The sequence below is a fragment of the Gopherus evgoodei genome, chromosome 1, assembly GCF_007399415.2.
Source record: "Gopherus evgoodei ecotype Sinaloan lineage chromosome 1, rGopEvg1_v1.p, whole genome shotgun sequence".
Classification (NCBI taxonomy): domain Eukaryota; kingdom Metazoa; phylum Chordata; order Testudines; family Testudinidae; genus Gopherus; species Gopherus evgoodei.
In genome coordinates this window covers 153,799,704-153,824,685 of record NC_044322.1, presented here as the reverse complement: position 1 = coordinate 153,824,685, position 24,982 = coordinate 153,799,704, and the positions used below count along the sequence as shown (strand labels likewise).

Genomic DNA, 24,982 nt, shown 5'->3' with positions numbered 1-24,982 from the left:
ATGTGGTTGCATCTTAGAGCTTGGCTGTAGACAATAGATCATGTAGCGTGTCCTGGATGAAAGCTGGAGGCATTTAGGTAAATACAGTGGTCAGCAGGTTTCCAGTATAGGATGGTGTTTATTTAACCATTGCTTATCAGCACAGTAGTGGCAAGGAAATGGATCGCTTGTGTGGATTGGTCTAGGCTGAGATTGATAGTGGGATGGAAATTGTTGAATTCTTGGTGGAATTCCTCAAGGGCTTCTTTTCCATGGGTCCAGATGATGAAGATGTCATCAGTGTAGAGTAGGGGCATTAAGGGATGAAAGCTAAGGAAGCGTTGTTCTAAGTCAGCCATAAAAATGTTGGCATACTATGGGGCCATGCGGGTACCCATAGCAGCGCCACTGACTTGAAGGTATATATTCTCCCCAAATGTGAAATAGTTGTGAGTGAGGACAAAGTCGCAAAGTTCAGCCACCAGGTTTGGCCTGTAACTAGTTCACAAAACTTGGGGGGGTGGGCACTGGGAAAATTCAGGGGGGTGTAGGGAAATCACTGACTGCGAGTTATTCCAGTTTGGATGACAGAGACTACATTAACTGGGAATCCCACATTTTTTCTTAGTCCTTCCCATTTTTTTACTACCACGTGGAACCTAAGTTCCAAAGTAAACTACTGTAACTGAAGCAAGCAACACAGAAGGAATACTTTCCTGTATATGTGTGGACTCACCCCTGCAGCACCTCCTGCTGGTTGCTTCGGGGAATTAGCTCAATTCTAGCTACGGAGCGCCCTCTGCAGGCCGGTGATCCACCTGTCCTCTGCTGGCCCCGGGCCCCTCCCTGGACCTCGGTGCCCCTTTAACTGGGTCTCCCCCCAGGGGAACCCCACCCCACTATCCCCACTTTGCCTCAGTATTGGCTACTGCCCAGTCATTGTCTAGCCCCCATGCCCTGGGGCAGACTGCAGTATCAGCCACTCATCACAGGCAAAGGGGTTTTGGCCTGGCTGCCTTTACCCACCCTCTGGCTGCCCCTCTGCAAGCCCAATACCTTGCAGGCCTAGAATTAGGCCCTGCAGCCTGGGGAGTTGCTGGCCTAGGGCTTCCCAGCTCCTAAGGCTCTTCCTCCAGCCCTGCCTTCCTTTAGGTTCCCTGGGTGAGTCCCCGAGCAGCCAGGCCTGTCTCCCTCTCCAGTCAGAGAGAGACTCTTTCCTGCTTCTGGCTCCCTGGCCTTCTTATTAGGCCCTATGGCTCAGTTTGGGGCATGGTCCCAGCTGCAGCCACTTCCCCAATCAGCCCAGCTTAAAGGCTGCTTTCTCCAGCCCCAGCCCCTTCCCCGGGCTGTTTTTAACCCCTTCAGGGCAGGAGCAGAGATCCACTCTGCTACATTTCCCCAGACCTATCTGTGAGGCTACCCTCAGTGCTCTGTCAGATCCCTCCGAAGACCCACCTCTGTTGAGATACTGACAAGAAAAAGAGGTTGTATCAATACTATGCTGAAATTCATGCTCAATGTGACCCAGATTCTTGTACAATATGTCACATTGCTAAAGTTATTTGCTCTTTTCTCTGTAACTATGGAAATTCCCCACTCTTGGTTACTTGTACACCCCTGTTTGGAGTTTGCCAGCTCCTGGAACTCAGGACCGAGCCTCTAAGGGCCCTTCCCTATGGACTACAATAAAAAAGGTTACCAGGACTTTCTAACCCCATTTCCCAGCATGCTTGGTGTCAGTGGTGGAGACAGAATGGATTAGAAAACCCTGCTGAGGCCAGTAGGGTGGCTTCTGCTTGTTGTGATATAGACAAGCAGTTTGCGGGGCCAAGGATAAGCAGGTGCTGCTCAGCCTGTCAGTGGGTGGGGACAGCGTAAGTCAGAGCCAAAGGGAGACTGAAGTTAGTTTCAGTTTTGAGTGTTGAGTTTGGGAGCTGAGGGGGAAGCAGAACAGCTCCCCTCTCCTCCCCACAAAGGGCATCTTTGAACTGCTGTGGGATCTAGTGCATGAGTCAGGCAGTTCCAGCCCTGAGGAGAGATCTGGTAGAAACTAGTGGAGATCTGACCTGGCACCAACTACTGAGAGGCAGTCAAGGCCAGGGGCAGATTACTGCACAGGCTGACGGGGGCTGTGCCCAAGGATCCCGGACAATTTGAGGACCCGTGCAGGAGCAGTTGAAACTCTGGCCATGTCACTTTGCTCCTCCTCTCCCCCACCCTCTCCTCCTCTTCCCCCTGAGGCCCTGCCTCCAGCCCAGCCGGAAGCCAGTGGAAGCACCAGGTGAGTAGCAATATTCCCCCCACCCCCAGGCAGAGCTGGCTGAGCTGCCCTGCACCTCGCCAGACCAAGGGGGCCCCACTACCCCATGCAGTGTGCAGCTGGACCGAGCCCCCCCCACCCCATGCTGTACTAAGCCCCCCACAGCACAGAGCTCTCTCACAAGCTCCTCTCCCTCCCTCCTGTCCCCAATGTGGAGCTGGTCCCAACCTGTCATAAACAGATAGCTAAGGGTTAATGTCTCTTTCACCTGGAAAGGAGTAACAAACAACACCTGACCAGAGGACCAATCAGGAAACAAGACTTTTTCAAATCTGGGTGGAGGGAAGTTTTGGGTGTGAGTCCTTTGTTCTTGGTCTGTTCTCTTTCTGGGCTCTGAGAGTGACCACAGGAATCTCTAGGCTTTCTAATCTTCTGTTTCCAAGTTGGAAGTACAAGGGTAGTAAGACAATAGGTTTATATTGTTTTTTTGTATTAACATGTGTGTAGTTGCTGGAATGTGTTAAATTGTATTCTTTTTGGATAAGGCTGTTTATTCGTTTTTCCTTTTAAGCAATTGACCCTGTTTATTGTCACCTTGATACAGAGACCATTTTATGTCTTTTTCTTTCTTTTTATATAAAGCTTTCTTTTTAAGACCTGTGGATTTTTTTTTTGTGGGGGCTCAAGAGGATTGAGTCTGCAGCTCACCAGGGAATTGGTGGGAGGAAGAAGACAGGGGGAAGAGAGAATCTCTTTGTGTTAGATTTACTAAGCCTGAATTTGCATACCCTCTGGGTGAGGGGAGAGAAATATTTGATTTCTCGGTGCGGTGTTTCAAGGACTTGAAGCAGGGAATATCCTAGAGTACCCAGGGCGGGGAAATCTGGGAGGAGGTAAAGAGGGGGAAGGGAAGTGGGTTATTTCCCTTTGTGGTGAGACTCAGGGCATCTGAATCTTGGGGTTCCCCAGGGAAGGTTTTGGGGAAACCAAAGTCAGCCAGACACTGGAATTCTGGCTGGTGGCAGCGATATCAGATCCAAGCTGGTAATTAAGTTTGGAGGTTTCATGCTAGCTTCTCATGTTCTGAACTCTAAGGTTCAGATCTGAGTAAGAAAGTTATGACACAACCTTTGTCCCTTCCCCCCTTGCAGAGCTGGCCCTCTCCACTCCCCTGTATGGGCCTGGCCTGAGCCACACACCAAAGCACACATCCACGCACATACAAGGCTGGCCCTGGCCCCACTGCTTCCTCCCCACCCCCAAGCTCCTTTTTAGCAAAACTGGGCATTTGTAACATTTGCTTTTGCCAGTGGGGTGATCATTTGGCAAGAGCAAATGGGACAAATGCCCAGAAAGAGGAACCCTTTCCTTTAGTTTGTTTAAGGCGGCCAACATTCACAGTGCTGCTGCAGCCCTCATCTCCAGACTCATCCTCAGCATATCACCTGCCTGGGAAGGTGCCAGAGAGTGAGCTCTGGGTTGGGAAAAGTAAGGAGTGTTGGGAAGTGGAGAATTGATGGTTTAGTACTTGTTAGTTAACCCAGACCCTATTTTTCTGCTTCCAGGAAAGCCCCCCTTTTGCTATATTAGTATTTTGAGGTGTGCCATTTTCTTTGCTGGGGTTTATGCATGCTGTTGCACTTTGTTTCCTGGGTACTAGGTTTTATGCTCCTTGCCAGCAGTGGTAGCCTTGTTCAGGTTCCCAAAGGACCAGGGCTGGCTCCAAGGGTTTTGCCGCCCCAAGCAGCCAAAAAAAACAAAAACAAAAACTGTGATCGCGATCTGCGGCAATTCAGCAGGAGGTCCTTCACTCTGAGCGGGAGTGAGGGACCCTCTGCCGAATTGCCACCAAATACATGAACGTGCCGTCCCAAGCACCTGCTTGCTAAGCTGATGCCTGTAGCCGGCCCTGCAAAGGACAGCACTCTGTGTCTCAGGGCACAGTGAGGAGTCATGTCAGTTGGAGGCACCAGGTGTCACAAAAAAGAACCCAGGAGCCAACCCATACGAGGAGAGGGGAGAAGCCACTCCAAGGAGCAAGCACCAGGCAAGAGGCTTGGGCCACATCTCAGGGGAGAGGCCACACCTGAAAAACTGTCACTGCATTACAATGTTTGAGGACCATCTCACTGAACTAACTTTTCTGTTTATTCATTGAGAATTGGACCGAGACACCAACAAACTCAAAACATGTGATTGGTCTGTGAGAGCCAGATCCTAGAGGATTATTATTTGGGTAAACCATTAGATATTGTTCACCGCTGCTCATAAAGAATCAGCTAATTTGCATGCCACTCATGAGCATAGCTTGCTTATTTGCTTACTACTCCCATCTAACCCCGTTGCAAAAATCCTATATTTACTACCGGCCTCAAGCTGATGACATACAAGAACTTGGATATGAATGGTGAAGCTAATACATTGTCTCATGCAAAGCTAGGAGATACTTGTGCCAATTCAAATATAAAATAAAAATGAAGACAGTTCCCAGAGGCATTACAGAATGTAATAAATGCTAGCCAAAGTCATAGACTCAGGAGCTCGGACTAGAGGGGGATTTTCTTCCCGACCTTTCCAGGTAGATCAGAGAGGTGAGATGAAATGCAGCTGCTGTCTCTGAGAAACCAGTTGAAGATGGCTTCAGCTGAGCTGACCTGACACTCTTGTTCACATGGTGGTAGGCTCAACCAGTCAGGAACGTAGGTCAAATGCCATGCAATTTTCCTGATGGGACATATCCTGAGGAATCAGGTTCAAAGTTGAAATACACCCAAACTGTAGCCTGAAAACATATGTAAGTATCCACGAAAACATTGCAAAAAGCTTCTGTGGACAATCTGCAGACACAAACCCAATTCAAGCCAAACCACTCCTGGTTTGTAAACACCAGGCCACGCTCAAGCCGAAGCTTACTCTATTATTACTGGTCAAGTCAAACTGTTGCTTAGCAGCAGTCTCCACCAGTTCAAAAATATGTGTGTTCCCCTGAATCCCACTGCAAGCCTCTGAAGTGTAGACAAAATAACAGCAGCAAAGAATCCTGTGGCAACTTATAGACTAACAGACGTTTTGGAGCATGAGCTTTCGTGGGTGAATACCCACTTCCTCAGATGCATGTCATGCATCTGAGGAAGTGGGTATTCACCCACGAAAGCTCATGCTCCAAAATGTCTGTTAGTCTATAAGTTGCCATAGGATTCTTTGCTGCTTTTATAGATCCAGACTAACACGGCTACCCCTCTGATACTTGACAAAATAACAGTAGATTCTGAGCTATGGTTCTCAGCGTAATCTTAACTCTGCATCTTTGCATTTATGCATCACAATCTGATCCTCCATTCCATAACCCAACAACACTAGGCAATGTGACATATTGTTACCCACATGGTATGCCGTAAGCCCAAAGGCAGTGAGGCAGATCTGCTGTGAAAGCTATAGAGAAGGCTGGCCTTGCAGTTAAGGCACTGGACTGGAACTCAAGCGATCTTGGCTCTATCCTCCTGGCTGTGCTACTGACTTCCTGTGTGAGCTCGATCAAGTCATTTAAGGTATGTCTACACTTGGAGCTGGGGGTGTGATTCCCACTCACGGAGACATGCCTGCACTAGTGCTGATTGAGTTAGCTTGCTAGAAACAGGAGGGCTGGCCACCCTGAGTATGTACGTAGATGCTTGGGTGGTTAGGGCTCAGGGCAGCTGGCCCCTTCTGCCACTTGTGCTGCTACAGCTATGTTCTATTTTTAACACACAAGCTGAATCAGAATTAGTACGGGTAGGTGCCCTCAAGCTGGGAATCACACCCCTAGCTTGAAGTGTAGACATACCCTGAGACACTCCATTTATCACCTCCCGACCTCACAGTAATATTTTCTTGCTCACAGGAGTGTTGTGAGGATAAAATTATTACAGGATGTGAGGTGCTCAGAAGAAAAGCAGCAGGGCCGGCAATGACACTTGTAAATCCTATCAAGAAATATTTGGTGAAGTGGCAATGAGAAAAAGAACCAGAAGGATGCATGAAAGAATGTGAGAGGAAGAGAAGAAAACTGGGATTGATGATTTCTTATGCTGATAAGTTAGTGCTCTTACCTAGGAGTGTAAAAAGAAATGTGAAAGTCAAACACTTCTTCTGCAGCTAGGTACAATGGAACTCTTCGTACTGTTGGACCCCAGGATTAGTGTCAATAAGATGTGTTTGGTCTGAGATAGCAGCACAGCACTTACTGGTGCCACAAGTGGTGCGGAAAATCTTTGAACATGCTTAGCACATTCAAACTGGATAGAAGTGTGCTTAATTAAAAGGAAGTTTGTTTAACCAGGCACTTAGAACTGACTGAAGAAAAAGGTTTGTGAAATGACTTGAAACAAAACTGTAGAGCAGTACATTAAATAAAAGTTTAGTAAAGTTGGCCATAGTTTTCAGTCTTTTGCTCCTTGAGTCAATTGGGTTGATCAGGTCAAAATTTAATTCCATAGTTGAAATGGAAATTTCAAGTGTAAGTACTTACAACAGGCCAAAACCATAAGTACTCTGGACAATTCAATGATATTTGTCCAGTCGTTACTTGTAATACTAAAATACCACTGCAGAAAGCATGACCTCCCAGAGGCAGAAGGCAGCAGGGTTCAGCCTGTGGCAGGCATGTAGTCAAAAGAGTAGGAAATTTCCTAACCAATCTACCATTAGGCCTCTGATACATTACAAATCGACAAACATCCTTGACCTTCTATGCCTCTCCCTCCAATCTCCCGCCTCTCAATTATAGTAAGCAAAATAGGGGTGTGTTTTAAAGGTGCTAATTCAGCAGGAGCTTTAGACAATATAGAAGCTCCCAAAGATAAAGAGGATAAAAGGAGGTACCTGGAAAGCATCTGCTTCACCAAATCATGTGAATTGCTTGGTTCCAGTGGAGCACTGACAGGGAAACATGCAACAGCTCTATGGTCTTAGCAATATGGTCTCAGCACTACTATCTTCTAGACCAAGCCTCTTTATCATTATACACATCAGTCCCATGTCCAAGCAGCAACCCATGTGATGGAGTTTCACACTTTTGTAGCATCTTCCATCTGAAGATCTCAAAGCACTTTATAACATTGTGATAAAGTGGGGCTGTTCTTAATGTTTCCTCTGAATACTGTGTGGGTGCCTCAGTTTCTGGCCGACACTCTGTCTCTGTGGCAACTAATGGCCCAGGCCCTTCCCCCCTGCAAGGGGATGCTAAAGGTGTGGGAGAACAAAGAAATAAGGTGACCTCCTGTCCCGGGAAAGAGACAAAGGCCAGAAAGGAGGGGCTGGAGGGGGTTTTCAGTTTGGAGCTGGCTGGGGATGAGGAGTGAGTGCAGACATGGGTGTCTGCTTTGCTGGGCCCCAGAATGGACCCGGCTGAGGAGTCCGGTTCTCTGTACCTACAAGCTCTGTTTTAGACCATGTTCCTGTCATCTAATAAACCTCTGTTTTACTGGCTGGCTAAGACTCACGTCTGACTGCGAAGTGGGAGTGCATGCAGGACCCTCTGGCTTCCCCAGGACCCAGCCTGGGCGGACTCACTGTGGGAAGCGCAAGGATGGATATATGCTGAATACTCCAAGGAGAGACCCAGGAGGTGAAGCCGTGTGAGATTCTTGCCCTGAAGACAGTCTGCTCCAAGGGAGAGGAGACTCCCCAAAGTCCTGACTGGCTTTGTGGGGAGCAGTTCCAGAGCATTGCCCGGGGACTCCGTGACAAACATTCATGAATTTAGCTTCTCACTACTCATGTGGGGAAGATAATGGCATGAGTAACTGCTCAGTAGTGTGAGGAAGGGGTTCACACTCAAGCCCTCAGCAACTTTCCCAAGGTCTGGCAGAGCCAGGAACAGATTCCAGTTTGCATGCCTTATAAGTAGGGCTGTCAGGTGATTAAAAAATTAATCGTGATTAATCGCACAGTTAGACAATAATAGAATACCATTTATTTAAATATTTTTAGATGTTTTCTATATTTTCAAATATACTGATTTCAGTTACAACATAGAGCATAAAGTGTAGAGTGCTCACTTTATATCTATTTTTTATTACAAATATCCGGGCTGTAAAAAATAAGAGATTGCATTATGGTGAATTCACCTAATACAAGTACTGTAGTGCAGTCTTTTTATCATGAAAGTTGAACTTACAAATGTAGAATTATGTAAAAAAAAAAAACAAAAAAAACCTGCATTCAAAAATAAAACCGTGTAAAACTTTAGAGCCTGCAAGTCCATTCAGTCCTACTTCTTGTTCAGCCAATTGCTCAAACAGGTTTGTTTACATTTGCAGGAGATAATGCTGCCCGTTTCTTGTTTACAATATCACCTGAAAGTGAGAACAGATGTTCGCATGGCACTGTTGTAGCTGGTGTAACAAGAGATTTACATGCCAGAGGCACTAAAGATTCATATGTCCCTTGATGTTTCAACCACCATTGCAGAGGACATGTGTCCATGCTGATGATGGAATCTGCTCAATAACAATCCAAAGAAGTGCGGACCGACGCATGTTCATTTTCATTATCTGAGTCAGATGCCACCAGCAGAAGGTTGATTTTCTTTTTTGGTGGTTCGGGTTCTGTAGTTTCTGCATTGGAGTGTTGCTCTTTTAAGACTTCTGAAAGCATGCACCACACACCATCCCGATCAGATTTTGGAGGGCACTACAGTTTCTTAAACCTTGGGTCAAGTGCTGTAGCTATCTTTAGAAATCTCACATTGGTACTTTCTTTGCATTTTGTCAAATATGCTGTAAAAGTGTTCTTAAAATCAACAACCTGTGCTGGGTCATCATCCAAGACGGCTATAACATGAAATATATGGCAGAATGCAGATAAAACAGAACAGGAGACATACAATTCCCTCCAAGGAGTTCAGTCGAAATTTAATTAACGCATTTTTTTTTTAATGAGCATCATCAGCATGGAAGCATGTCCTCTGGAATGGGGGTTGAAGCATGAAAGAGCATACGAATGTTTAGTATATCTGGCATGTAAATACCTTGCAATGCTGGCTACAAAAGTGCCATGCAAATGTCTGTTCTCACTTTCAGGTGACATTGTAAATAAGAAGAGGGCAGCATTATCTCTTGTAAACTTGTTTGTCTTAGTGATTGGCTGAACAAGAAGTAGGACTGAGTGGACGTGTAGGCTCTAAAGTTTTATATTGTTTTGGTTTTGAGTGCAGTTATGTAACCAAAAAAAAAATCTACATTTGTAAATCACACTTTCACGATAGAGATTGCCTTATGGTACTTGTACAAGGTGAATTGAAAAATACTTTTTCTTTTATCATTTTTGCAGTGCAAATATATGTAATAAAAATAATATAAAGTGAGCACTGTACACTTTGTATTCTGTGTTGTAATTTAAGTCAATATATTTGAAAATGTAGAAAAACATCCAAAAATAGTTAGTTTCAATTGGTATTCTATTGTTTAACAATGTGATTAAAACTGTGATTAATCATGATTAATTTTTTTAATCACGATTAATATTTTGAGTTAATTGCATTGTTTTGAGTTAATTGCATGAATTAATCAACAGCCCTACTTATCAGGGTACATTATTATTATTTATTATTATTAATTAAGGGTCCTTACTCAGGTCATGAAATACTGAGTTTTGAACAGTCATTACTCAAGCAAATCTGCCATTTACTTAACTGAGTAAGGAGTTTAAGATTGGGGCCTACAAGGTCTTGCAAACTACACATATCTGCAAATTACATGTATGTTTAAAATGTTCTTATAGGTCATTTTCCTTATGATTTACAGTATAAACAATAGGAGAAGGTTAAAATAAAATAAAAGGCCATTTGTGCACTGTCCATATAAAATAAAAGGATCTGATTATAACAGCAATGCTGTGGAACTAAAAACTGAATAGAAGTGAAATGAAACTGGATATGAAATGTGAGAGGATTTTACTACAGAAATGAGACAGATCTTTGTCAAAAACATCTTACTAGCTACAGTCTGATATACACAAGAAGAGCAAAACATCCAGTGTACCAAAGGCTAACAGAATACAAGAATGTTGACAGAGCTGTCATAACTCCTGTGCATCCTCTTTAACATAGAATGAATGATAAATGCCATGAGGAAAGCTTAAAAATTGTGATGCTGGTCACACTAATTGATGAACTAGCTAGTTGTCTGACATGTTTTGCCCCACGGTAAATGATACAGAGCAATACTGGCTCCTCTACAAGAAATTTCTTTCCATATCATCTTCAGAGGCTATAGACAGTTTGCAGAGACCATTTCATGGAAGATCTTCAAGAGCACTCTCTACCCAACAGGGACTCCTCTAGGCATGGTTTTCAATAGCTCTAGGTGCCTGGCAGGGTCCACTGCATAGAGAGCTACTCTGAGCACTTGTTGGCCACAAGCCCTAAAGATGGAGGGTGAATAGATGGCTTTAAGCTACCTTTGTGCTCCTCCATTCCAAGCGCCAGTCTGGTCCCCAGCGTATATTAGAATAGCTGCAAGGTGGTTCCAATTTACACTGGCTGCCACTGGGCCCCAAGGGAGCTGTTCCCTCAGCCACGGTCAGGCACAGAGGAGCTCCAGCTGTGTTAAGTGGAGTGTATGGCTGCTTTGAGCAGCACAAAGGAGCCAGAGCAAACCAGTGACTTTGACCATGAGTATTTTTCTTTTCCTATCCCCTTTGTTCCTTCTCTGTCCCAGTCTCTCCATCATATCTGACTTTCTGGAGTGGTATCTTGGAGGCACTACACCTTCCAGAATTTTAATGACTTGTGCTGCACAACCCTCTTGCGAGGTAAGCAACATCCCCTTTTTACCAGTGGGTATACTGAGGCACAAAGATGGTAAGTAACTGGCCAGAGGTCACACAGCAAGCTTGTAAAAGAGCTAAGAACTCAACCCAGATCACCTTTCTCTCAGTCTTGTGCTTTAACTACATACCATGTAATAATACAAATCACCACAATAGAAGAGCACTGGACCATATTTCTTCTCCCTTATGAAGCATGCGCCATGTCAGCACTGACCGAGCTTGCAGCTGCATGTGAGACTGAACGATTTTTAGATGAAATAATATCAGAGTAGTCAACTGGTCAGAGAAGACCAAGGTTATTTATGAAGCCTGACAGTACAATACAGTAACCCTCTGTCTACATACATGGGTGACAGGGGTGAAAGTAGAAATAGGGACTTACTGGTACGGGGCTGGGTTGGGGCCGGCTCTGGCCCCCAGAAGGGGCAGGGCCTTGGGCAGAAGGGGCAGGGATGGGGTGGTCAGAGCCAGCCGCCTCCCACCCTGTATCCATAAGTGCCCTCCCCTCCCCCACCGAGGTAGCAGCGGCAGCTGGGGCTCCAGCAGTGGTTTAAAGGGCCGGGGCTGGAAAAGTTGCAGGAGCCCTGGACTCTTTAAATAGCCCCCGAAGCTCCGCCACTACTCCAGGGCTCTGGGGGCTAGTTAAAGGGCCCAGGACTCCCCTGCTTCTACCACTCAGTCACTTTAAATTGCCCCCGGAGCCCTGGGATAGCGACAGCGAGACTCCGGCAGCTATTTAAAGGGTCCAGGATAGTAGAGGCAGCGGGAGCCCTGACCGTTTAAATAACCCCTGGAGACCTGCTGCTACTCCAGGGCTCCAGCAGTGGGGCTCTGACTGCAATTTAAAGGGTATACTGGGGCATATTGGCTTACTCTCAACTCTGAAGGGTGGTGCGTGAACTGCCAGCTGGGGGAGACTAGCCCCTGCCCTGCCTCGTCTGACTGAGGCCCCACTCCTTTCATGCCCTCCACCCCTGCCAGAGCCCAGAGCCAGCCCCCCAACCGAGGCAGCCAGTCCCAGCCCAATGCTAGTGCCCCTGGCCCCAGAGTGCCTGGAGGGTGTGCGGCATGGCCCCAGCCTCCCCAGCCTTGGAGTGTCACCACCGGGTGGGCGGTGCAGCCCTAGCCCCAGCCCAAGCTAGGGCCACAGCACAAAGAAAGAGAAACTGGCAGGGGAGGGTCTGGAGGTGGAGTGTGGTGGGGCCATGCCTGCCTGTTTGGAGAGGCACAGCCTCCCCTGGCCTATGATACCTGCCGCCCATGGCTACATACAATGAAGAAATCCTGAAGAGACTTTTCTTCCACTTTCTGGGTCTGCTTTCTTTCTGGGTCCTAACTCCTAACCATTTGGCTCTACACACACAACCATAATGAAATGAATTGAACACTAGACGATATTCTTCAGCATGGACCATAGACCCCTGAATGTTACCGCTGCTATTGTAACAACACTTGAGAGAGAGAGGGCCAATTCTCCATTGTGTCACTCTTTCCTGAGAAGGAGATGTGTAATAAAAGGTGGCTTAAAACACCTTTGCAGTATCTGGGCATCTGCTTGGTTCCTGATATATCTTAGAGCAGCCTTAGGGCTGCTCTGATTTATAGTCTGATTGCAATGGCCCTCTCTAGGCCATCCTCCTGCCCAGAATTGTTGCCCTGCAACATGCTCTGGCCACAGTGCCTTCCTACTCTAGCACAGGGGCTGCGGTGGGGAGGGAGTGAGTGTCAGGCCACTGTGGTAGCCTTTTGGACACCCAGGTTATGTCCTTAATATTGAGGGTGTTCCTTATGGGCTGTGTCCACCCCCTTTATGGCCACCACAGCACTGTAAAGGGGTCATTTTACAATAGACAAAAGGCCCCTATGGCTGTCCATTAATTGCAACCGAAAGTGGAGAACTTTGAAACAATGCAAATGACAGGTCCAATTCTATCTTCAGCTCAATAAGCATGGCTTTCATTGACTCCAGTGGGAATTGCCTCCATGTATCAGAGAGCAGAACTGGGTTTGTCTATCTTGGTAGATGTGATGTTCCCCTCTGGTGTTGTCTGGACCGGTGATCTGCTAGGCCACTCCAATCCTTGACTCTGGGAGCCAGCCTTACCCTGCTCTGCTGTGAGAACCCCCATTCCTGGGCTGTTTCCGCACAGCGTCTGGCATGTAAGCTGCTCCCAGCTACCTGCAAGTGAATGACATTAGCTAATATCCCCGGTCCCAGATACAACGCTGGGAACCAACGCTGGGAACAGTGTCCAGTTATGCCCGCTGGACCCTGCAAGTTTATATGAGTTCATCAATTTAACAAAGAAATTGATATGTACCAGACTTGTTCTCCCAAGGGGAGTCTCTGACACATTTCAAACCAAACACACTGCTCCAGATAGAATAAACAAACATATTTATTAACTATGAAGATAGTTTTTAAGTAATTATAAGTCAAAGCATAACAGGTCAGATTCAGTCAAACGAAATAAAAGCAAAACACATTCTAAGCTGATCTTAACACTTTCAATGTCCTTAAAAACTTAGCTGCTTCTCGCCACAGGTTGGCTTTTCAGTCAGGCTCTCCCTTTTGATCAGCCTTTCAGTCACTTGGTGGTGATGGTGTCTGTAGATGTAAGTGGAAGAAAGAGAACATGGCAAACTGTCTCTCCCTTTTATCATGTCCTTTCTTTCCTCCTGGCTTTGCTCCCCACCACTTCGGAGTCAGGTGAGCATTACCTCATTGCAGTCCCAAACTGTCCCTCGAGGGTCTAACAGATTCTTTCATTGCTGCCTAAGCCAGTGTCCATTGTTCCTTTGAGTCTGGGTTGGGTTTGTCCCATCCATGCCCTGACAAAGTGTGACCTGTCTCTCTGTTCTTGGAGAGTTTTTGCATGGGCTTGCTTTAAGCCATGAGGATACATTTTCAGCCTCATAACTATATACATGAAATTACAACCTATAACCGTATTATAACATCACTGTAACTACCATGTTCAGTTCATTAGGAGCCTTCCGAAGACACCCAACATGACAAACTTTGCATTGGATATCGCACAATCATTTTACAAAGATGAACATGGGTTGTAGGGTGCTCCCCCAAGGTACAGAGCAACACAATAGGACAGATGATTTAAAGATGCTTTTGTAACATTGAACATGCAGCAATATCTTGATAAATACAATTTGGGCATACAGATACCACCTTTATTGTTAGAATGCTATAATAAAATAATATTCAGCTAAGCTCACTCCAAAATTTTACACCAGTAAACCAATGTCTTTACTTTAAAATCTACACAGGGCCCTTTAATTGTATAATATGTAATGAAGTGATCTTATCTCAGTCTTAAGAATCTATACCAAAGACACACAGCTGCTCTTCCTTCAAGTCGATTCCCCCAAAGAATGTTTAAGCAGCAGATCATATTCTTGGAGAAAACACAGAGCAAGCAGGGGGCCACAAATTAAAAACTAAGACTCAGATTAAGACTCCTAGAGGCAGAGATGGTGGTGTGAAGGAGGTTCACCACCTGAGCAGTGCTAACTCATGAGTAGGGCCCTACCAAATTCACGGTCCATTTTGATCAATTTCACAGCAAGAGGGTTTTTATATTGGTCAATTTCACATTTTCAGATGTTTACATCTGAAATTTCATAATGTTGTAACCATGGAGGTTCCAACCCAAAAGGTACCTGGAGGTGGCTCTGATCTGCCCCCAACCTGAGCAGCCATGCAGGGAAAGGACAAGTCCTGTCCTTCCCCTACCCCGGCCAGACTCACAGCTAGGAGCCCTGGGCTGGGGCGCTCCCAGCAGCATGGAGGAGATTGGACCCACTTCCACAAGCCTCCTCCAGCTGCAGCAACCTCCAGGGCTGCTGCCCAGCCCCAGAGCTTCCTGCAGCAGGGGAAGGCACTTGGAGATTAGTCGGATCACCTCAAGTGGCCGTGCAGGGGAAGGACAAGTCCTGTCCCTCCCCAGCATGGCTGGACTCACAGCTAGGCGCCCTGGGTGGGCTGCTTCTAGCAGCAGTGGGAGATCAGACCCATCTCCACCTCTGGAAGCTTCCTCTAGCTGCAGGAATCTCTGGAGCTGCTGCTAAGCTCCAGAGCTTCCTTCCATATGCAGCACAGCCCAGAAAGGAGTAACATTCATAAACCTCAAATTAGAATTATTGTGCCAAGTACAATATAGTGTCTGCCTAAAGCATACCAAATGGAACAGAAGCCCTCAGACTTTAAGCACACTCAGATGGGCCTAATTCTGCTTTCAGTTGCACCAACGTAAATCTGGAGTAGTTCCATTGGGTTAAATACACTCACAGTCTGTGCCAGCCTCAGCCAGCTCAGACTCTAGGCGAGGGTCCCAGACAGTGCAAAGTCTGCTAGCGGGCTGTGGTGGAGCAAGGAATTCACCGCACAACCAGACAGCAAAGCCCAAAAGCGTGTGGCACTGACAGGGGTGTGGCTTGGGTGCATTGATCCAGCCCACACTGGAAGGGCTATTATGAAAAGATTAATTCGGCCACCAACATCTCATGGACTGCAGTACCATCACTGGCCTTCCCTTGGGTAAATTGTGCACAGCAGACCAGGGAGATGCATTTCACCAGGAGGGGTGAATTAAACTCAATGACTTAAATGGCTTAAGAGAGCTGAATATGGCCACATTTATTCTGCACATTAATTACTACATACATTTATAACTTCAAATATTTGTAAAATGTATTCAGAAGGCAACACTAAATCAAACCACTCAGACTTAACTACCAGAAATTAAAATCAGATAATAAACAATCAACATTTCATTCTTACAAAAGAATCATTATTTCATAGGACATTTGGTTTATACAGTCTATGTACCTGCAGTTGAAATACTAGCAATACAGTGAGATTTGATAGCTTTTGAATGGAATTACTCAAAAGAAACCATCCAGAGTCAGTTTAATCAGAGTGTAACTCATTTTTAATTTTCAATGTACGGAAAAGTAACCATTCACATTAATCTTTGACTTGCTTTGCTTTATATTCATTAAATGTCTACATTGTAGCTAAACTAATTAAATAAACATTAAATATTTCTCACTTTGTAATACAGCAAAAATTAAAGACACCTCTCAAATAGTAGAATGCACAACACAAGCAAATAGCTAATAGCTTTGCAGGCTACGGCATCCAAGTTTATACATTTACAGTGCTTGTTTAGTGATTGTGAAATTAAATGACTATTATTAGCTGTGTCTGTTGAGGCAGTCAGGGCAATGCACTGTATTAATGGAAGGCTGAGATGCCAAATGATAATAGAAAGGGGAACTGGTACTTTACAGGACACTTGTAAAGTGCCCTCTAAAATTCTGTGTGCAGTGCTGATCAAGAAATATTTTAGCGTTGGAGAGGATGCAACAGCATGGTGGATCCCTTGCAATTGCAGTTAATATCTGAAGCCTGTCCCTTAGTCCCTTGTGTCTCAAGAAGATCCTATCATGCAAGCATTACAAATGAATGCAAAGGAAAAGAACAGTGCAGTGAGAAAATAGTGATTACACTCTCAGTTTCATTGGTTGCCGGGATCATGAATGCGAGTGATTGCCAATAATTCAGTTGTTTGCAGCTGCTTTTGCCTGAGAAATGAAGCTATGATTAAGGGGAAAGGATGACTGGGACTGGGAGAATTATTCCAAAACCACATCATCTGTCTAAGAAAAACAAAACAGACCTCCTAGTGGCAACTCAGTCCTCAGGGGACGGAATTGACACAATTACACTAATTTCATCTGGGACATAAAAGTCATCCCTGCCTTTATTACTTCAGTGACCCTTTCAGCCAATTTTAGTATTTGTACTTGATGTCATTTTCTGAGCAGCAAACCACTGTGGCACAAAAATCTTACATCCCTGCATCCTTCTGAGATAAAGATACTAAAACAGAACTGGATTCCTTCGATGTTAGCCTGCCTTTGATTTAGAGGAAGCATATTATTCAGAGCACGTATATTTCCACCCTCATACAGGGGAAAAAAATCAAGTCCCATTCCTTCTTCTAAGTACTTTCTTCTAGCTTAGAGTTTCTTATGCTTCTAACCATACAGTCATGCAGAATGGTCTGAAGATTGTGAGATCCTAACCATATTTTCACTGATAGCAGTTTCCTGTTTTATGTCTTCTAAAGCCTGAAGGCCTCTAAGACCCTGGAAGGGGAAGGCTGGTACCATGAGAGAGGCGAACACGAAGAGTTCGCTGGCATGGGCGGCGGGTATCATAGGCAGGGGTAGGCTGTGCCTTCCCAAACAGCCTTCTGTGGTCCTGCCCACAAGCCAGGCCCCCTCCTGCAGTTCTCAGCGCTCTACCTTGGCTGGGCCAGGCTGGCTGCCCTGCCTCCCACAGGGAGTCAGGGTGGCTGGCACTGTGCTGAACCACCCCGAGCACTGGAGCTGGGAGTGCTGCTGCCCGGCGCACCAGGGCTGGCTGCGCTACTCAGAGAACTGGGGCCTGGCCTTTGGCACAAAGAGAGGGGCTGGGAGTGGTGTGTGTGGTTGAAGGGCAGTCTATGGCCGCAAGCTGTGGCTCTCAACCTTTCCAGACTTCTATACTCCTTTCAGGGGGCTGATTTGTCTTGCATACCCCCTAGTTTCACTTCACTTAAAAACTACATGCTTACAAAATCAGACATAAAAACACAAGTGTCACAGCACACTGTTACTGACAAATTGCTCATGTTCTCATTTTTACTATATAATTATAAAATAAATCAATTGGAATATAAGTATTGTACTTACGTGTCAGCGTAGAGTATGTAGAACAGTGTAAACAAGCCACTGTGTGTATGTAATTTTAGTCTGTACTTACTTTGCTAGTGCTTTTATATAGCCTGTTGTAAAACTAAGCAAATAGCTAGATGAGTTGCTGTACCCCCGGAAGACCTTTGCGTATCCACTGGTTGAGAACCACTGGCCTAGAGAGCTTGGGCCTGTCCTCCAACACAAAGGTGCACCAGAATGTATGTTTATACAAGACACAGAGCAACGTGAAGCCTCATTCATAGCTGAGGAAAATGGAAAAAAAAACAAAACCTACTCTTACCCAGCCTACATATTTAAGTCTGTAAGTTTTCATACATAAGCAAAAAGTGAATTATCCCTATAGAAAAGTTCAATTCAATTTAACTGGAATGAAACCAACAGGGTTTTATAGAGATTTAACAGGGTTCTGTAGAAATTACTTCTGAGACCCTATAGGATTTACTAAAGAACGACAGTATTTCTGAACTATCCTATGGAATTTTGTAGCAAAGATATAATTCTCTATTATGTTCCAATGGCTAAAAATAAACTGATAGGCTCCCATTCTCTAGTTATTTCTAAAGGAAATTTTCCATCATGCTACCTTTCAAATATACCAAAGAGTGAAATGTCCTGAAACAGTCTGGCTGTGTTTGCCTAATTTGCGTGAGCAGGTGCTGAACTGCTGGGAAAGGGTTCTGCTGACTCATGATGAGACAGGAGACTCATGAACGCAGTGCAGGTTATACAGGAGGTGAGAACGGCCAACTAGAGAGAGGCTCTGCAGTGTGGGCTGTTTCTTTCCCCCATGGTGGGATGAAAGAGGCCTCACCACTCCCCGCCCCCCCCAAACAACAGAGCATCTGCTGCCACACCATTGCTATCGCCACTGCGCACAGAGCTTTGAAACTCAACTTGTACAAGGCTGGAGAGGGTGCAATACCATAGTGGTATTGTGCTGATGTGTGCTAGAAGACATGGGAAACATGGCAGAACATGGTGCCCCTGACCAGGCCCCCTTGGCTCTGGGCGCAAAATACCTAACTGGGTCCAAGACTGAGCTTGATAAGTTTATGGAGAGGATGGTATGACGAGATTGCCTACAATTGCATTTGGCCAATCTGCGACTGCTAGGAGCAAATATCTCCAATGTCTGAAGATGGGACACTAGATGGGGAGGCCTCTGAGTTGCTACAGAGAATTCTTTCCTAGGTGTCTGGCTGGTGGGTCTTGCCCACATGCTCAGGGTCTAACTGATCACCATATTTGGGGTTGGGAAGGAAATTTACCTCAGGTCAGATTGGCAGAGACCTGGGGGTGAAGGGGAGTTCACCTTCCTCTGCAGCACGGGCACAGGTCACTTGCAGGTTTAAACTAGTGTAATTGGCAGATTCTCTGTAACTTGAAGTCCTTTAACCATGATTTGAGGACTTGAGTAATTCAGCCAGAGGTGATGGGTCTATTACAGGAGTGGGTGGGCGAGGTTCTGTGGGCTGCAAGATGCAGGAGGTCAGACTAGATGATCATGAGACCATCATGCCATGGCCCTACTGATCAACTCCTCCCCCTTCCTCCCTCAACTCCTCCCTACCTTTCTCAGTGCCTCCTGTGTGCCAGGAAACAGCTATTTCCCAGCACGCAGGAGGCGCTGGGAGGGAGGGGGAAGAGCAGGGATGGGATGCACTCGGGGGGGGGCGGAATCATGTCTGAGGCCACCAGCCCTGCTGATCAACTCCTCCCCCTCCCTCCAGTACCTCCTGCATGGAGCCGGGTGGAGTGGGGGAGGGAAGAGGTGGGGAGGGGTAGAGACTTGGGTGAAGGGGTGGAGTGGGGTTGAGCAGGAGGCTTGGGGATCCGTGAAAAATTTTAAATCAAAATGGAGGTCCTCAGGTTGTTAAAATTTGAGAACTGCTGGTCTATGATAGTCTATGTCTGGGAGTCCTGTGCAAGGTAATCATTCAGTGACGATTGTTAGTGATGTATGTTTTCTTTTAAAAGTAAACATTCCATGCGTCAAGCCACAAATACAGTTGAAAATTCAAACCCTTCCTCATAAACTGACTGATAGTCTGCTTTTTACAGCCTGTACATTTAACAATTTCCTGCATATAATTCTTCTGAAGCAACAAAACCTTTCGAGCTTAAACAAGCAAAAAGGGGGAGGGGAAGAAGCATGCCAATGCTGACAGGCTGATAGCACTGATTTGTGCATAAGGTTAAGTACGCCTGACAAACTGGTTCATCAGATCAGTCCCAAAGCCTACATATATTGGATCCCATTAATTCCTAAGCCCACATGTAATGTGTTTATTGTCATTCTAAATCAACCAAACATGGGACACTTTCATTTATCTAAACTTGTCTCAACTATCCATCTATTGGCCGCTTGACTCCATTTACTTAAGTAATCTCACCATGTCTGTCACTCTGACTAGATCTCCTGTTCTGGGATTCCATGAAGCCTTTTGTTGGTAAACTGAAATGCTACCGATTATTTGAATTTATAAATGACATGTGCACATGCATACAGAAGTACACATGCACACAATCTCACCCACATTTTTCCAGTCTGGCTGAGCTGCATTTGTACAAGACTGGGGAGTAAACAAAGAGTTTTCAACCAACTTTTATGTTTCCCCAGTCCTGGGGCCAGCCTGGTGCTGGTTTTCTTGCTGGTGCTAGTTCAAGCAGCCTTACTTCTGCTTGCTGATCATGGCCCTAAAGAGGCATTAAGGCGCTGGGGATCAAGTGGGCACGGGGATGATGCAGCTATGCCCCCTTATCACATACCCTATACCAGGGAGTCTGTAAAGGTTGGAGTAGAGCTGAAAAATTTCCAACAGAACATTTTTCCATCAGAAAATGCTGTTCCTTCTTTCTGTGGGAACATATTTCCATTCAATATTGTTTAAAAAAAATATTGAAATAAAGCATTTCAGCCTTAGCAGAACTCAACATTCAATTTTTCATTTCAAAATGATTTTCCTTTAGAAATTTAATTTTGTATTATAAGTCATAATAGAACAGTCAATAAAATAAAAAAATTGAAATTGGAATGAAATGTTTCGATTTTATCAAAATGGAATATGATGATTGACACAAAATTAAATCTTTTTGAAAATTTCAGTTCATGGGAAATGTAGGAATTTTTTGGTTTTGTTCTAATTCAGAACACAGCAAGTTCTGGAATGTCAAAACCACCAAGTTTGGACCAGCTATAGGTAGAAGGAGGATTTGTTACATATGCTGTATGCCAGTGGTTCTCAAAGCCGGTCCGCTGCTGTCATAAACAGATAGCTAAGGGTTAATGTCTCTTTCACCTGAAACACCTGACCAGAAAACCAATCAGGAAACCGGATTTTTTCAACTTTGGGTGGAGGGAAGTGTGTCTCTGAGTCTTTTGTCTGCCTGCCTGCTTCTCTGAGCTTTGGAGAAGTACTTTCTACTTTCTAGTCTTCTGTTTCTAAGAGTAAGGACAAAGAGATCAGATAGTAAGTTATATGGTTTCTTTTCTTTGGTATTTGCATGAATATAAGTGCTGGAATGCTTTGATTTGTATTCTTTTTGAATAAGGCTGTTTATTCAATATTCTTTTAAGCAATTGACCCTGTGTTGTATCATCTTAATACAGAGAGAACATTTGTATTTTTTCTTTCTTTTTTATATAAAGCTTTCTTTTAAGACCTGTTGGAGTTTTTCTTTACTTCAGGGAAATTAAGTCTGTACTCACCAGGGAATTGGTGGGAGGAAGAAATCAGGGGAAAGCTGTGTGTTGGATTGCTAGCCTGATTTTGCATTTCCTCTGGGTGAAGAGGAAAGTGCTTTTGTTCCAGGATTGGGAACGGAGAGGGGGACTCACTCTGCGTAGTTTCACAGAGCTTGTGTCTGTGTATCTCTCCAGGAGCACCTGGAGGGGGGAAGGGAATCAGGATTATTTCCCTTTGTTGTGAGACTCAAGGGATTTGGGTCTTGTGGTCCCCAGGGAAGGTTTTTCAGGGGGACCAGAGTGCCCCAAAACACTCTAATTTTTTGGGTGGTGGCAGCAGTACCAGGTCCAAGCTGGTAACTAAGCTTGGAGGTTTTCATGCTAACCCCCAAATTTTGGACGCTAAGGTCCAGAATCTGGGAATAAGGTTATGATATGGTGTGCAGCGTTGTGGGAAAGATACAATCCAGAAGCCAGTAGGAATATTATATTTTTCTTTTCTCTGCTAGGGGCTTTTTAGCAGAGAGAAACAGTTTGGTTTTAAAAGGGAACCAGAGAGAATTTTTTTTTCTGCTCTCTAGCAGTTTGTGGTTTGCATGTTAAGCGAGAAGCCATTACCAAACTGTTAAGGGTCTTTTGTCATGCAATAGCCCTCCCATTAGGTGGCAAGTACCAGCACTTATATGCATGCAAATTAAGTGGTTTTTCTGGTTTCCCTTCATTGAACATTAGCTAGAGAGAAAAAAGGAAAAAAGCACTGTTGCTAGGCAGACTTCAGGAGGCAACAGAGAGCCTGCAGTTCAAAAGATAAACATCGGAGGGCACCCCAACACAAGAAAACAGGAACCATGACTTCTAAGGCAAGGATTGACGCCGAAGAACAAATCAAAGACGCTGAACACAGGCGACAACTGGAAATAAAACAAAAAGAGATGGAGATAAAAGAAAAGGAAGAAAGCATCAAACTGGCAGCCTTCCAAAGAGAACAGGCAGCCCAAGAGGCAGCACACAAAAGAAAACTAGAAGAAGAAGAAGCAGCCTACCGAAGGAAACAAGCAGAAGATGAGTTGGCCCACAGAAGGAAGCAAGAAGAAGAAGAGGCGGCCCACCGCCGAGACATGGAAAAACACCAAAAAGAAATGGAAAAACAACAAAAAGAAATGGAAAAACAACAAAAAGAAAATGAAGAGAAGGAAAAACAGAGAAAACATGAACTGGACTTGGCAAAAGCTGGGCTGCATGTGCCAGCCCACCCTAACAACCCGGCGCCAACTATTGCTCCACAGCACAGGAAATTTCCCACCTACAAGGCAGGTGATGACACCGAGGCCTTCTTGGAAAATTTTGAAAGAGCCTGTCTTGGGTACAGCATCCCCGAAGACCAGTACATGGTAGAATTAAGGCCACACCTCAGTGGACCTTTAGCAGAGGTGGCAGCTGAAATGCCCAAGCCGCAAATGAATGACTATAAACTTTTTCAAACCAAGGCCAGATACAGGATGGGGATAACCCCAGATCATGCCCGTCGGCGCTTCAGAACCCAAAAATGGAAACCAGAGGTGTCATTTCCCAAACACGCCTACTACATTGCAAAAAACTATGAGGCCTGGTTAACAGGAAACAACATTCAAACCTTGGAAGAAGTGAACCTCCTCATACAAATGGAGCAGTTCTTGGATGGTGTTCCTGAAGACATCACACGGTACATACAAGATAGAAATCCCAAAACTATCGCTGAGGCGGGGGAGATTGGAGCCAAATGGATGGAACTGGCAGAAAGCAAAAAAGCTACTGTCAAGGGGAACGATTACCCCAGGGGGCACACAGACCATAAACCCTACAACCGAGGACAGCCAAAGACCCTCCATACCACCCAAGTAAAGCCACAGATACCCTACTCTTCAACCTCACCAGTCTCCAGTAACTCACCTCGGCCCAGTGACCCATCAGATGGAAGATGCTTTAAGTGTAATGAACTGGGACATATCAAGGCCAACTGTCCCAAGAACACCATGCGAGTGCAATTCATTACACCACCATCACCCCAAAGATCCCCAGGCCCAGATGCCTCTCAAATACCCTTGGAGCGAAGGGAAAATTTGAGAGTGGGCGGAAAGAAGGTTACTGCGTGGAGAGACACGGGGGCACAAGTGTCAGCTATCCACCAATCCTTCGTTGACCCCAAATTCATCAACCCAAAGGCCAAAGTTACAATTTACCCCTTCATGTCACAAGCTGTAGACTTGCCTACAGCTCAACTGCCTGTCCAGTACAAAGGCTGGTCAGGAAGGTGGACTTTTGCAGTCTATGACAATTATCCTATCCCCATGCTACTGGGGGAAGACTTGGCCAACCAGGTGAGGCGGGCCAAGAGAGTGGGAATGGTTACCCGTAGCCAAACCAGGCAAGCTTCCAGACCCATTCCTGTTCCTGAGCCGTCCACAGAAGCCCCGTCTGTGTTACCAGAGACCCAGACAGAGGCAGTGGACCCGGATTCCATGCCTACCACTGAAACAGCCACAGCATCTCCAGTCCCAGGCCCGGAACTGGAACAGCAACCAGCACCAGCAAGTGCAACCACATCTTCAAACTCAACGCCAGAGGGCACCAGCAAGCCAGAACTGGCAGAAGCAAAAGACAGCCATACCCAAAAGGCTCAGCCAGAGCCTGAAATACCCTCAGGTGCACCAGCGGAGAGCGGTTCACCAGCAACGAAAACAACCCCATCACCTACATCGCTTCCAGAGGGACCAAGCCCAAGTCCACAGTCTGAGGAAGAACTGGTGACCCCAGCCTCAAGGGAACAGTTCCAGGCTGAGCAGGAAGCAGATGACAGCCTTCAGAAAGCTTGGGCGGCGGCACGGAGCACCCCACCGCCTCTCAGCTCTTCTAATCGATCCCGGTTTGTTATAGACCAAGGACTTTTATACAAGGAAATTCTTTCTGGTGGACACCGGGAAGAATGGCAGCCGCAAAAACAGTTGGTGGTTCCAACTAAGTACCGGCGGAAGCTCTTAAGCTTAGCCCATGATCATCCCAGTGGCCATGCTGGGGTGAACAGAACCAAGGACCGGTTGGGGAAGTCCTTCCACTGGGAGGGGATGGGCAAGGACGTTGCCAAGTATGTCCGGTCTTGTGAGGTATGCCAAAGAGTGGGAAAGCCTCAAGACCAGGTCAAGGCCCCTCTCCAGCCACTCCCCATAATTGAGGTCCCATTTCAGCGAGTAGCTGTGGATATTCTGGGCCCTTTCCCAAAAAAGACGCCCAGAGGAAAGCAGTACGTACTGACTTTTGTGGACTTTGCTACCCGATGGCCAGAAGCAGTAGCTCTAGGCAACACCAGGGCTAACACTGTGTGCCTGGCCCTAACAGACATCTTTGCCAGGGTAGGTTGGCCCTCCGACATCCTTACAGATTCAGGGTCTAATTTCCTGGCAGGGACCATGGAAAAACTGTGGGAAACT

At 45.8% G+C, this 24,982-nt stretch overlaps 1 long non-coding RNA gene across 1 annotated transcript in view; it reads left to right on the top strand.

The window, feature by feature from the left end:
* Window positions 1–1,851: 1,851 nt before the first annotated feature.
* The window catches only part of LOC115657786, a 39,584-nt gene continuing 16,453 nt past the window's right edge, over window positions 1,852–24,982 (top strand). The window contains exons 1-2 of the long non-coding RNA XR_004002058.1: window positions 1,852–2,260; window positions 10,939–11,032. This is a non-coding gene — a long non-coding RNA (uncharacterized LOC115657786). The remainder of the gene's footprint in view (window positions 2,261–10,938; window positions 11,033–24,982) is intronic.